Source organism: Bombina bombina, chromosome 1, assembly GCF_027579735.1.
Source record: "Bombina bombina isolate aBomBom1 chromosome 1, aBomBom1.pri, whole genome shotgun sequence".
Taxonomy (NCBI): domain Eukaryota; kingdom Metazoa; phylum Chordata; class Amphibia; order Anura; family Bombinatoridae; genus Bombina; species Bombina bombina.
Window position 1 is genome coordinate 1139908431 of NC_069499.1, and position 14477 is coordinate 1139922907.

The 14477-nt window shown below is 39.0% G+C and overlaps 1 protein-coding gene across 3 annotated transcripts in view; it reads right to left on the minus strand.

Moving 5' to 3' along the window:
• LOC128645777 (inactive phospholipase C-like protein 2) overlaps nt 1-14477 on the minus strand; it is a 410224-nt gene that overhangs the window by 271770 nt on the left and 123977 nt on the right. The gene's annotated exons all lie outside the window — the stretch shown is intronic.

The following is a 14477-nucleotide window of genomic DNA, read 5'->3' on the forward strand; positions in this document are numbered from 1 at the left end:
TCAACAAAGACCAGAAGGGGGACTGGAGGGCATAACCCAATAGGTAAATTTCGCAAGATCTCAGGAAAAATTCCTGTCCATAAGTCAAAACAGCATCCAAGATCCACCCTGGTGTTTACACCAGCAACTCCGGTCTAGATCCAACTCTAAGGATCGAAAAGACACGGGAAAACCCCCCAAAAAAAGTATATTAGCAGGCAAAGGTAAGAAACCCATAAAAATCGAGACCCGGGAACTACTGTAAAATCTGTAAGCAGGATACTGCCACCTTAACCCCCAGATCCCAAGAAGGAAACCTGGGATCAGAACGAGGTTTACTGTAAGATACGGTTCCTAAGAACCGGACTTGCTCAAAAGAGATGAACCAGGAAAGACATAGTTCTTCCTAACAAAAGGAAGGGAGAACCTCACATTCTCCAACAAAAAGAAGAACTAATATGCTCTGCTTAAAAATCATGGAACCCAATTAGGACGGGAAGACCATCCCCCTCTTAGGGCATGCACCAGCAGTAGAGAAAAATATTCCCACAGTGCGATAGATACCGGGACAATGACTCCAAAGGTCACTTGAAAAATTTCCCTTTCTCTGAGAAGACAATTGCCCAGAAAGAAACCTAGTTCTGGCCTCTAGGACCCCTAGATCCATATGATCAAATATCAAGCACCCTCCCCAGATAATACCTAAACAGGTCCAGCCTGTTAACTAGGACAGATGGGTCTGCTGTTCCTGGACCGGAAATCTAGAAAAAAAACTCCTTCTCTTGTATAGAAAGAAGGAGCAAACCCAACTAGTATCCACAACAGGTCCTGCCTGTCATCTAGGATACAACATATCTGCCGGAATAAACAAAGGCGAAAACGAAACTCTTAAGTTCCAGCAAAGCTAGACCAACTGAATGATCAAATTAAAGAAATTAAGCTCAGGGCCTTACAATTTTTCTCGAAATCATCGGGGAACTATCACCCCAAACAGAAAACTATAAGCTTCCACCGGAAGTCTCCAACGATCTCGACCATCAAATTCGATAGTACCAAAAATCTTTCTAAGAAGAGTTTCTATAACAACCCAGAGCTCTAAAAAACAAAAAAACTATCCGGAACGGAATAGCAAAGTAAAAGAAAACAGGCAAACGCCCTGAAAAAGGAGTGTGCAAACAAAAACAGATCCTGCCTGTCATACGACACAATCGCCCATAGAGCTCGGAACTGGGATTCTAAATAAACAATAAAACAAAAAGTAAAACAAGACGACAAGGAATAGGATCCCATCTTTGTCTAGTTAAGATCGTAATCAGATTTAGAGGACTGAGATTCAACTGACGGATCAGTACTGGGAACCTATAACATTGCCAAAAGCTCTCTCAGGAGTAAACGCAGGCGTGCCAATCTAAATCTATATGCTAAGCCCTCCATAGTCGGAGGACCCAAGTCAGCAGACTCCGACCCTAGAGGTTTTCCCTCTGAAACCTCAGAGGGAACAGCATCCCCAGAGGACTGATCCCCAGAGGACATAATCGTTATTTTACACAAATGTCCTTGGGCAAGAGAGCCTGGATTACCCCTTCGCTTACGCATAGCAGGAATAGGTAACATTGTTAAGGCCGTAGAGATGGCCATGCAAAACTGCGTACTAACCTCTGGTGGAAACAAACCCCTTACAGGCGAAGGAGGATCGGAACTCGGGAAAACAGCGTATGTAGGAACAGAATCTAGGGAACACACCTCACTGGACGAAGAATCCTCAGAGGCGGATGGCTCAGTGGCCTCTAACATCTCAACATTGGTTGATGAGAACACCCTATTGCGGCATACGGAACATAATTGAGCTGGCTGGATTACCCGGGCCTCCTCACAATATACACAGGTATCAAATTCTGTATCAGAGGATTCCCCTCTAAAATATCAGAATCCTCCATAACTTGTCTATATCAAATTATAGAAAAGGAAAAAAAAAAAAAAACTGGCACCTTATACCCCCAATGGCTGGGGCACTCACCACCTCCTATGACCCAGACAGATAGAGAAGATGCTCCTCTCCGCAGACACCCGGTCAGGAATCGGAAGCGGGTAACCTGGCCCTGCTAAGGAAAAAGCGCGCCATCTTAATATAAAGAAACTGCGCAGCTCTCAAAATGAAAATAACCTGTACATTCTGTATCATCCTAAGAGCCCAAACGTTCTTACACATAAGCAGTCGAAATCAGACAACAAATATGATTAAAAAACCCCACTGTTCAATAATCCCCCTCAGGAGATATTAACCCTTGATTCCATAAAGATAAGGAGTCCCACTGTGACCCTGTCTTCTATTGTTAACATGTGTGTAAAATAATGAAACAACCTTATGGGAATCTATGCCGTGGAACAGTGACACAATCCATCAAGTTTGACAGATTGTAGCAGCGCTTCTGACATGGACTTGAGTGAAGAAAGCAGGCAGCGAAACTCGTCAACGCTGATTGCTTAAGGAGCTGTTAATATGAGTCTGGATGGATTCGCAGAAAGACTCTCCCTGCATCTTCAGACTCTAACTTTCATCAATGCTCTCACTGAGAGGCTGACAAGACTACTTAAAACTCCAGTCCCATTTATCAAAGGGCAGATACCCTTCCTAAGGAACTACTCTGAAATATTCCGACACTTCTCTGCCAACCTCCTGTGACGAAAAGCAAAGAATGACTGGGGAGATGAAGGAAGTGGGGGAGGTATTTAAGCCTTTGGCTGAGATGTCTTTGCCTCCTCCTGGTGGCCAGGTTCTGTATTTCCCACAAGTAAGGAATGGAGCCGTGGACTCTCCTCATATTAAGATGGAAAAAGTTTCTGATTTACTGCTATTATCAAATTTGCGTTGTTCCCATTATATTATGTGTTGAAGATATACCTAGGTAGGGGTAGGCATCTGGATCACTACATGACAGGAAATAGTGCTGCCAATGGATAACATTCTTGCAAAACTGCTGCCATATAGTGCTCCAGAAATGGATTGGCTCCTAAACAAAGAGAAAGAAGAAAAATTGATAATAGAAGTAAATTAGAAAGTTGTTTAAAATCACATGCTCTATCTGAATCTTGAAAGAAAAAATTGGGTTTCATATCCCTTTAAAACTATATATATATATATATATATATATATATATATATATATATATACACACATACACACACACACACATACAAAATAAATATATTAAAAGCATTAAAGTGTCATTTTGTTTGCAAAACTTGCTTTTTTGTAAATGACCCCCCCAAAAAAAGTCCCTTGAATGTATTTTTCTTATCTCGTTTGCTGTAGCCTGTTAGTGACATACTCCTGCACTGATCGAGCCGTTACTGTACCATGTTTCAAGGTCATGGGTGAAAATATTCTCAACATTCCTGTGGGGGTAGTGTAAACAGAACAATAAATAATAACAGGTAACCAAAGTATACTGCAGTTTTTTTTCCTATGAATATTTAAACATAATCATTTTTGAGCTTATAGTTCCTTTCCTTACATTAAAGGGACATTATACACTCATTTTTTCTTTGCATAAATTTTGTTGATGAACTATTTACATAGCCCATGAAGTTTTTTTTTTTTTAAAAGTATAGTTTTGCTTATTTTTAAATAACATTGCTCTGATTTTCAGACTCCTAACCAAGCCCCAAAGTTTTATGAGAATACCGTCAGCTACCTACTCCAGCTTGTTCCTGTTTGTGTAAAGGGTCTTTTCATATGTAAAAGAAGGGGGGGGAGTGTCTTATTTCCCACTTGCAGTGGGCTTTCCAGCTACCTTTTCAACAAAGCTAAACTGAGTGCTTCTAAGTAAGTTTTTAAACAGTTTTATACTGGATTTTTATATCAGTATCTGTGCATCTTATTCTTAATACTAGTGTCTATTACATGCAGTTATATGAAAATTAGTGTATACTGTCCCTTTAAAGACTATGGTAGTCTCTTTAATGTTGCATTTGATATCACTTTAAACATACAAGCCAGGAAAAGATACAAGGTGTTTGCTTTTATTAGTATAAATACGAAAATGCCTGTAAGGAGAGTGAAAGTTAATTACACACAATTAGAATGATTAGTAAATTGTAGTCTATTGACACTTACTGTTTATTTACTTTTCAACATTAGCTCTTATGTTTAACTGTTCACCAACATTATGGAGAAAAGTTCAACAATTAGAGCGTGCTGTTCTGAAATCATTAGTGGAAAAATGTGTTTACACAACATTACAAATTATATTTAAGTGGTACACAAAACATTCTTGGTAGCTTGAACTTGTAGATGTGACAAGAGTGTCTATCCCTTACTCAGCACACTCCTGTCTCATTAAATCCTTCAGATTAAGCAGAACTAATGAGTCCGTTTACAGCAAGATAAGCAGAGACTTCTGGTTAATGACCCAGCTCAGTATAAACAAGAAGACCTCCTCTGGATTTTATTCTAATTATATATTTGGTTCTTTAAGTGTTATGATAAACACATCGTTGAGATGTATATGTGTGTTATTTATATATAGCAAGGTGGTAATATAAATTAGCCAGGGAAGGGGCAGTGTAATACACTGTACAATTATAAAATGTTCTGGTATGGAAAGCACAAATTAAAGGGACATGAGAGCCAATTTTTTTCTTTCGTGATTTAGAAAGAGCATGTCATTTTAAACAACTTTCTAATTTACTTCTATTATCTAATTTGCTTCATTCTCTTGATATCACTTGCTGAAAAGCATATCTAGATATGCTCAGTAGCTGCTGATTGGTTGCTGCACCTAGAGGCCTTGTGTGATTGGCTCACACATGTGCATTGATATTTCTTCAACAAAGGATATCTAAAGAATTGAGCAAATTAGATAATAGAAGTAAATTGGAAAGTTGTTTAAAATTGCATGCCCTATCTGAATCATGAAAGTTTAATTTTGACTAGACTGTCCCTTTAATTGCATAATTTAATGGGAATTTATTGAAAAATATTATTAGCTAATTTTAGGTGGTTAGTAAAATCATTAAAAAGGTCCTGGGGAGAACATTGTTATATATACATACACACACACACACACATATATATATATATATATATATATATATATATACACATACATACACACACACATACAGGGAGTGCAGAATTATTAGGCAAGTTGTATTTTTGAGGATTAATTTTATTATTGAACAACAACCATGTTCTCAATGAACCCAAAAAACTCATTAATATCAAAGCTGAATAGTTTTGGAAGTAGTTTTTAGTTTGTTTTTAGTTATAGCTATTTTAGGGGGATATCTGTGTGTGCAGGTGACTATTACTGTGCATAATTATTAGGCAACTTAACAAAAAACAAATATATACCCATTTCAATTATTTATTTTTACCAGTGAAACCAATATAACATCTCAACATTCACAAATATACATTTCTGACATTCAAAAACAAATCAGTGACCAATATAGCCACCTTTCTTTGCAAGGACACTCAAAAGCCTGCCATCCATGGATTCTATCAGTGTTTTGATCTGTTCACCATCAACATTGCGTGCAGCAGCAACCACAGCCTCCCAGACAGTGTTCAGAGAGGTGTACTGTTTTCCCTCCTTGTAAATCTCACATTTGATGATGGACCACAGGTTCTCAATGGGGTTCAGATCAGGTGAACAAGGAGGCCATGTCATTAGATTTTCTTCTTTTATACCCTTTCTTGCCAGCCACGCTGTGGAGTACTTGGACGTGTGTGATAGAGCATTGTCCTGCATGAAAATCATGTTTTTCTTGAAGGATGCAGACTTCTTCCTGTACCACTGCTTGAAGAAGGTGTCTTCCAGAAACTGGCAGTAGGACTGGGAGTTGAGCTTGACTCCATCCTCAACCCGAAAAGGCCCCACAAGCTCATCTTTGATGATACCAGCCCAAACCAGTACTCCACCTCCACCTTGCTGGCGTCTGAGTCGGACTGGAGCTCTCTGCCCTTTACCAATCCAGCCACGGGCCCATCCATCTGGCCCATCAAGACTCACTCTCATTTCATCAGTCCATAAAACCTTAGAAAAATCAGTCTTGAGATATTTCTTGGCCCAGTCTTGACGATTCAGCTTGTGTGTCTTGTTCAGTGGTGGTCGTCTTTCAGCCTTTCTTACCTTGGCCATGTCTCTGAGTATTGCACACCTTGTGCTTTTGGGCACTCCAGTGATGTTGCAGCTCTGAAATATGGCCAAACTGGTGGCAAGTGGCATCTTGGCAGCTGCACGCTTGCCTTTTCTCAGTTCATGGGCAGTTATTTTGCGCCTTGGTTTTTCCACACGCTTCTTGCGACCCTGTTGACTATTTTGAATGAAACGCTTGATTGTTCGATGATCACGCTTCAGAAGCTTTGCAATTTTAAGAGTGCTGCATCCCTCTGCAAGATATCTCACTATTTTTGACTTTTCTGAGCCTGTCAAGTCCTTCTTTTGACCCATTTTGCCAAAGGAAAGGAAGTTGCCTAATAATTATGCACACCTGATATAGGGTGTTGATGTCATTAGACCACACCCCTTCTCATTACAGAGAGGCACATCACCTAATATGCTTAATTGGTAGTAGGCTTTCGAGCCTATACAGCTTGGAGTAAGACAACATGCATAAAGAGGATGATGTGGTCAAAATACTAATTTGCCTAATAATTCTGCACTCCCTGTACATATACACATACATATAAATATATATATATATACACATACATACACACACACATACATATACACATACATATATATATATACACAAATACACACACGTACACACACACACACACACACATATACACACACACACACATATATATACACATACATACACACACACATACATATATATATATATACACATACATACACACACACACATACATACATACATATATATATACACATACATACACACACACATACATATATATATATATATATATATATATACACACAAATACACACACGTACACACACACACACACATATATATATATATATATATATACATACATATATATATATATACACAAATACACACACGTACACACACACACACACACATATATATATATATATACATACACACACACATACATATATATATATATACACACAAATACACACACGTACACACACACACACACATATATATATATATATATATATATATATACATACACACACACATACATATATATATATACACACAAATACACACACGTACACACACACACACACATATATATATATATATATATATATACATACACACACACATACATATATATATATATACACAAATACACACACGTACACACACACACACACATATACATGCACACAGATATATATTTACATGTGTTGCTAAAATGTATAATTGTTCAACTGTAAATATTTTTTGCAGCCTTGAATTAGCTCTCGGCAGATCATATTCTCCAAACTATATATTTCTATTTCCATGTTTAGAAGCAGCACAGGCTTAATTCTGATGCTGATTTGACTTGAAGAAGAAAATGGAGAGGGGGATCGTTAAGCATATTAATGGATTTAACACAGTTCACTGGGAAAGCAGTTTTCATAAAAAGATGAGATGACACTGCTTGAGGAAGCTGCTGATAACAGACAGTGAAACAGACAAGATGAACTGTGTGCCACAGCGTTTGGAGCCTCTTCTACAAACCACACTAAATGTAAAGAATCTCACTATAAAAACAGAAGTTGAGGCCGTCGGGCCAATTTATCAGCGGTCTGTCCGACATGATATGCTCAGAGGATCATGCCTGACAGACATCGATGAATGCCGACAGCATACGCCACCCCCTGCATACGCCGCTAGTAGGGGGCGTCAGCATACGTCAGCATACGACAGCATACGCCGCTAGTAGGGGGCGTCAATCAACCCGATCGTATTCGATCGGGTTGATTGCTGTCCACCCCGCAGAGCAGACGGACCTTAAGACCACTGCTTCTTAATTCCGGTTTCCGGTGAGAGCAGAGTAATTAGCGAATTTCGTATTCCAGAGGAAGAGGTAGTCACAGACTCTGACCAACAAAACCTAAAGTATCTATCTTAATTGTATCAAACAAAGTTGCACTTCTGACTTTTTACCCATACCCATTCCCCTAACTTGGGACTGTTCCTACATTTGAGTGTACTGTCCCTTTAATATAACAGTGTTGGTTATGCAAAACTGGGGAAATGGTAATTAAGGGATTGTCTATCTTTTTAAACAATAAAAATGTTGGAGTGGACTGTCCCTTTAATAGAAGAATATGTGGCAGCATTCAAACCTGAGTCGATTTATCTATAGGAAGAAATTGGAGTTAACAGCTATCAGTTATTCTATGATAAAATGTTTGAAGCTTAGGTAGATTGAATGCTAAATACCTGCATATATAAAATCTAGCTACAAAAGCAAGCAAGGCTTTTAACTGAAGCAGCAACACTATGACAACATTTAAACCCGAGTTAACTTATCAGGAAAAATCAAATACCTTTAGAAGGGGACCTATGTATTAGAAGAAGAGGACTAACACAATTTATATAAAACAAGTCCTAAAGCCCGTCTACACAGGACATTTTTTGCAGTACAGCGGTCCTACCCCTTGCGCTCTCTCCTCCCTCTCTTTTGCTCTCTCCCTCCCCCCCCTCTCTCTCCCCCACTCGTTTGCTCTCTCTCCACTCCTCTCTTTTGCTCTCTCTTCCCCCTCTTTTTTGCTCTCTCCCTTCTCTCCTCTCTTTTGCTCGCTCTCCCCTCTCTTTTGCTCTCTCTCCCCCCTCTTTTGCTCTCTTTCCCCCCCCTCGTTTGCTCTCGCTCTCCCTCTCTTTTGTGCTCTCTCCCCTCTCTTTTGCTTTCTCCTCTCTCTTTTGCTCTCTCTTCCCTCTTTTGCTCTCTCCTCTCCCCTTTCTTTTGCTCTCTCTCCCCCTCTTATGCTTTCTCTCTCCCTCCCTCTCTTTTGCTCTCTCTCCCCCTCTTTTGCTCTCTCTCTCCCCTCTCTTTTGCTCTCTCTCTCCCCCATCTTTTGCTCTCTCTCTCCCCCATTTTTGCTCTCTCCCCCCTCTTTTGCTCTCTCTCTCCCCCCTCTTTTGCTCTCTCCTCCCCCCCCCCTCTTTTGCTCTCTCTCCCCCCTCTTTGGCTCTCTCTCCCCCCTCTTTGGCTCTCTCTGCCCTTTTTTTTTAACTCTCTCTCCCCCCCTCTTTTGCTCTCTCTTCCCTTTCTTTTGCTCTCTCTCTCCCCTCTCATTTGCTCTCTCTCCCCTCTCTTTTGCTCTCTCTCCTCGTATTTTACTCTCTCTCCCCCCTCTCTTTTCCTCTCTCTCCCCCTCTCTTTTCCTCTCTCTCCTCCCTCTTTTGCCCTATCTCTCGTCCACACCTACTCCCGCCAGGGGCCCCCCCACATCACGGGTGCTCCGTCGGCCATTTCCCATCATGCACGCACCCGGTCACGCCCCCTTGTCACTCTCGTCCGGTCACACACCCATCATGGCGCTCCCATCCGGCCACGCCCCCCACCACTGCCGCTTTTGCTCACACTCTCTGCTGCTCAAGGCCAGGTATGTTTGTCCTTGTGCAGTTTCTACTGCGCATGACTGCATCTGACAAACATACCTGACCTTTTATTATATAGGATAGGTGCTAAATGACTGCACACAAGAAGGTAGCAATGGATGTATACCACAATACTTTGCTACCTAGATAAAGAGGTAGCAAAAAGGGACAAATTAAGGCAGCTACACTACTACATGGTTTTTACTGACACCTAAACAAGAAAAAGCATTAGCAACCTACATGTCTAATATGACTGAACTATATAGAAACGCTTTACACGCAATTATCAGGCATAAGAAATATCAAATACAGCTAGGACTCAATTCTCAAAAACATTGTTTTCATTAAAGTCCCCAGAGTCAAGATTAAAACTTGTAAACAAATTTATAAGAGACATAACATTAAAGTGATTGTAAGGTTATGCAGTTTAAGACATAGTATGCAAAATTAATCTTTAAACAAGTCATTACATTTTTTACAGACGGTTCCTTAGTAAAATATTTTCCATTTACTTATGACAAACATCCGTCCATCCCTCCGCCCGCATCTGATCCTGTATTTAGTTAATCGATGACTAATCCGGTGTTCTAAAGGAAAGCGACTACCGCGTTGGAATGTGTAAACCTCGTCATTCTGGTCACTTCCGGTGAGGTATAATCAGCTGGTGGAGGTTTGTGGCGCTCACTGCGCATGCGCTAGAGGCCCAAACTCCTTACAACAGCTGATGCGAAGATACAAAGAATGATGTGGCACGCGCACGTTACTGGTTACAAAATCCCAATGAACAAGCGGTCTGTCATTGGATTTTGTAACCAGAAAGGGTCGCAGAATATGTACACCGGTCAACTGTTAATAGTAAATACACACACCATGTACTAGTGACAATTTCCACATATTCACTGTTCATATATTATATAGATATATATATATATATATATATATATATATAGTGTTATATATATATATATATATATATATAGTGTTATATATATATATATATATATATATATAGTGTTATATATATATATATATAAAACACTATATATATATATATATATATATATATATATATATATACTATATATTCATATATGTTCATATATTATATATATATATATATATATATATATATATATATATATATATATATATATATAACATATATATAATATATGAACATTGAATATGTGAAAATTGTCACTAGTACATGGTGTGTGTATTTACTAGTAACAGTTGACCGGTGTACATATTCTGCGACCCTTTCTGGTTACAAAATCCAATGACAGACCGCTTGTTTATACGTCACCGGAAGTGACGTAGTATACAAATCCCCATGGTAGACGGATTACTTTAAGACACCGGCATCATCCAATCGTTGCGTGCCCCACGAGCTGGGGCACGCAGCAATGGGATAGAGCCATAATCTATTTTTTATTTCATTAAAAACAATAAATAAAACTGGTTAATGGCTTACTTTCTCTAACTCTTAAGAATAAATTGTTAAATAATAAAGCCTTTATTTCTATTAACATATTATCTTGCTGAGGCTCACTCTGACCCTGAGAAAGCAAAAATCTTTCCTTGACCCATCATCATAAAAAATCTCTCTTATCAGTTTTTCTTCCATGGTGACTGGATCTTTGAAGTGTGACCACCCATCCAGTTTCCTAAAACCTTGCACCACTGATGTTAATCTCAATCTGTATATATAGCTCTGTGTTGCTGTATATTTAACATGAATGAGCTACAGTCTGGTATTTACACAGGAATTTCCTTCCAGGTGCCTAAAATATATATCTATTTTGGTCTCTAGAATTCATAATTCAACTTGTAGATATACAAACAATATGACAGTCAGGCCTATTTTGATACTTTGCCTGTGCACTGAATTCATGATGTACAAGCACTCTAATAAGGGACTTAATTTAAAAAAAAAATCCAATTTACTTCAAGTATCAAATTGAACAGTCTTTTTATGTGCACACTCACTGAGGCATAAGTTTAAACTGAGCATGTGCAGGAGTTTGTGATTGGATGATGGTTGTCACATGATACAGATGGCAGGGAAATAGAAGAAATTTCACATTTATCAGGAATCTACTGCTAATTTGACATACAGGGGCCTATTTAAGGACGTGCGAGCGGACATGATCCGATATTGTGGATCATGTCTACTGCACATCGATAAATGCCGACAGCATACACGCTCTGCATTTATCATTGCACCAGCAGTTCTGGTTAACTACTGGTGCAATACCGCCCCCTGCAGATTCGCGGCTAATCGGCCGCTAGCAGGGGGTGTTAATCAACCGGATCATATTGGATCCGGTTGATTTCGAGCGATGTTTGTCCTCCGCCTCAGAGCAGGCGGACAGCTTATGGAGCAGCGGTCTTTAGAACGCCACTTCATAACTTGTGTTTCTGGCAAGCCTGGAGGCTCGCCAGAAACACGGGGCATCAAGCTCCATAGGAGCTTGATAAATAGGCCCCTCAGAGTAAGTGCTATTGTGTAGTATTTTAGTTATCCATTTGTTTATTTTGCAATTCTGCTGTAATTAATGTTCCATTAAAGGTCTATTAAATACAGTAGAATTGCAAAATCAAAAAATGTTAAGAAAAAAAAAAAGACAATACAAAAGTACTCACTATGAATTTTATATGATCAGTAGATTTTGTTGAGAAAAAAAATATCAAAATTTTCTTCCATTTCATCAGCCAATAACTCACACATGATCAGAAAGAGCTGGTGCCTCCAAAAGTGTGCATATATGTATGTGATAAAGGAAGTAAATTGGAAACATTTATTTGTATTATTTGAATGCTCTAAATCATTCATGTTTACTACATTTGACTTTAGTGTCCCTTTAAGGGACAGAAAACACTTTATAATATAAAATGTTTATTTTTGTTAATTAAAAAAGCTTTGCAAAATATTTATTTTGCACCCCTTTTACTGCAATTCAAATCTGAAAATTGTAATTTTATTGTTCTGATATTAAAGAGCACACACGACAGGCTTCAAAGTCTAACCTTACCACATATCTCTCCCTAATTGGCTTGATCTAATAATGGATTGCAAAACTATAAATATTTTTGCTAACATAATGACAGCTGCAAAACTGGTCTAGTCCGCTAACAACCCTGGATTGGCTCCTCCAAATAAGGCAAGAGATGGGTGAAGTTTAAAAAACAATTGCAGCAAACAAGGTTTTAATGCATTACAACAAAATTCAGATTCATCCCAACTACAACGTTAGAAAAAACTGCAGCATTGCTTTAACTTGCAGTGTGTGTGTATCTGCTACCAATGGCCTACATTCCATTGTTGTTGTGTAAACTGGTGGTAGCAAAAAACAGAGACTGAAGATACTGTTCTTACTACCATAGCAATGGAAAAATAGGCCGGTGTGGTGAAGTGACGCTGTCATTTTACAAAGTGACACAAACATAAATACAGGATCTTTCAATCGTTCTTCATCAGTACACAAAGAGTAATATTGCTATTATAATAACAAAAAGTCCTTTATGGTTCATACCCAATACTGTTAAAGGGGCATGACAAAAATCAAAAGTAATACCCAATACTGTTAAAGGGGCATGAAAAAAATCAAAAGTAAACTTTTGTGGTCCAGATAGAACATGCAATGTTAAGATACTTTTAAGGTTATTTTTATTGGCACATTTACTTTGTTCTCCCGGTATCCTTTGTTAAAGAGCATATCTACATATGCTCAGGAGCAGCAAGGCACTACTGAGAGCTAGCTGGTGATTGGTGGCTACACACATGCTCCCATTTGTGCATGAGTGCTCTTTAGCTTACTTTAACTCTTTGCAGGGGATAAACACATAGGGGCATATTTATCAAGCTCCGAATGGATATTGATGCCCCGTGTTTCTGGTGAGCCTGCACACTCGCCAGAAACAGCAGTTATGAAGCAGCGGTCACAAAGACCGCTGCTCCATAACCTGTCCGCCTGCTCTGAGCAGGCGGACAGACATCGCCGGAAATCAACCCTATCGGGTTGATTGACACCCCCCCTGCTGGCGGCCTATTGGCCGCGAGTCTGCAGGGGGCGGCGTTGCACCAGCAGCTCTTGTGAGCTGCTGCTGCAATGCTGAATACGGCGAGTGTACTGCTCGCCGTATTCAGCAAGGTCTGTCGGACCTGATTCGCACTGTCGGATCAGGTCCGACAGACCTTGATAAATAGAGGCCATAGTTTCAGCATGTTTTATTGCACTTTTGCTTGCATATAACACATTAAAACATTTTCTTTTTGCACATTTATGTGGCCCCTGGGTTTAGATTGTATCTAGAAGCTGAGAGGTTGCATAAACCTATACCCCTGTGTTGGTTCAGTTCATATAATATTTATTAAACTTCAGAATGTGCTATAAAGGTTTGTACATTGTGACATATCTCTGTAGCTTTCAATGGTAAATGATCCCAAGAGTGCATTTCTAACAGTGTAATGCAGCTGGACCAAACTTGACCTCGAAAATGCATTTTCAAAGCTGATATCTACTTAAATGCAATAAAGTAAACAAATGTATTTAGCTTCTTCCCATAGTCAGACTGTTTTCTGCAATGCAATCTATGAATAAATGTATAAATAAATATAGGAATAAAACAAACAGGGCCAGAATATGAGTTAAGCACTAACAGTTACACGCAAGTGTAAAGGGGTTTATCGCGGGTGTTTGTGCGTGTCAGGTTTTTCGCTCGTATTACAAGTTGAAAGTAAACGCAATCACTTGAGCGCAATTGATTTCATGCTTGTTGGGATAGCGCAACTTCAGAGCTCTGGTTAACTGTTTTGCAAACAGAAAAAGTGTCACAAAACACTTCAAAAATACATTGCAAAGTACAGTTACAATCATAATAACACCATTGAATAAAAAGTATTCCAAAAAAAAAAAATATTCACAAAAAAGTCTCAA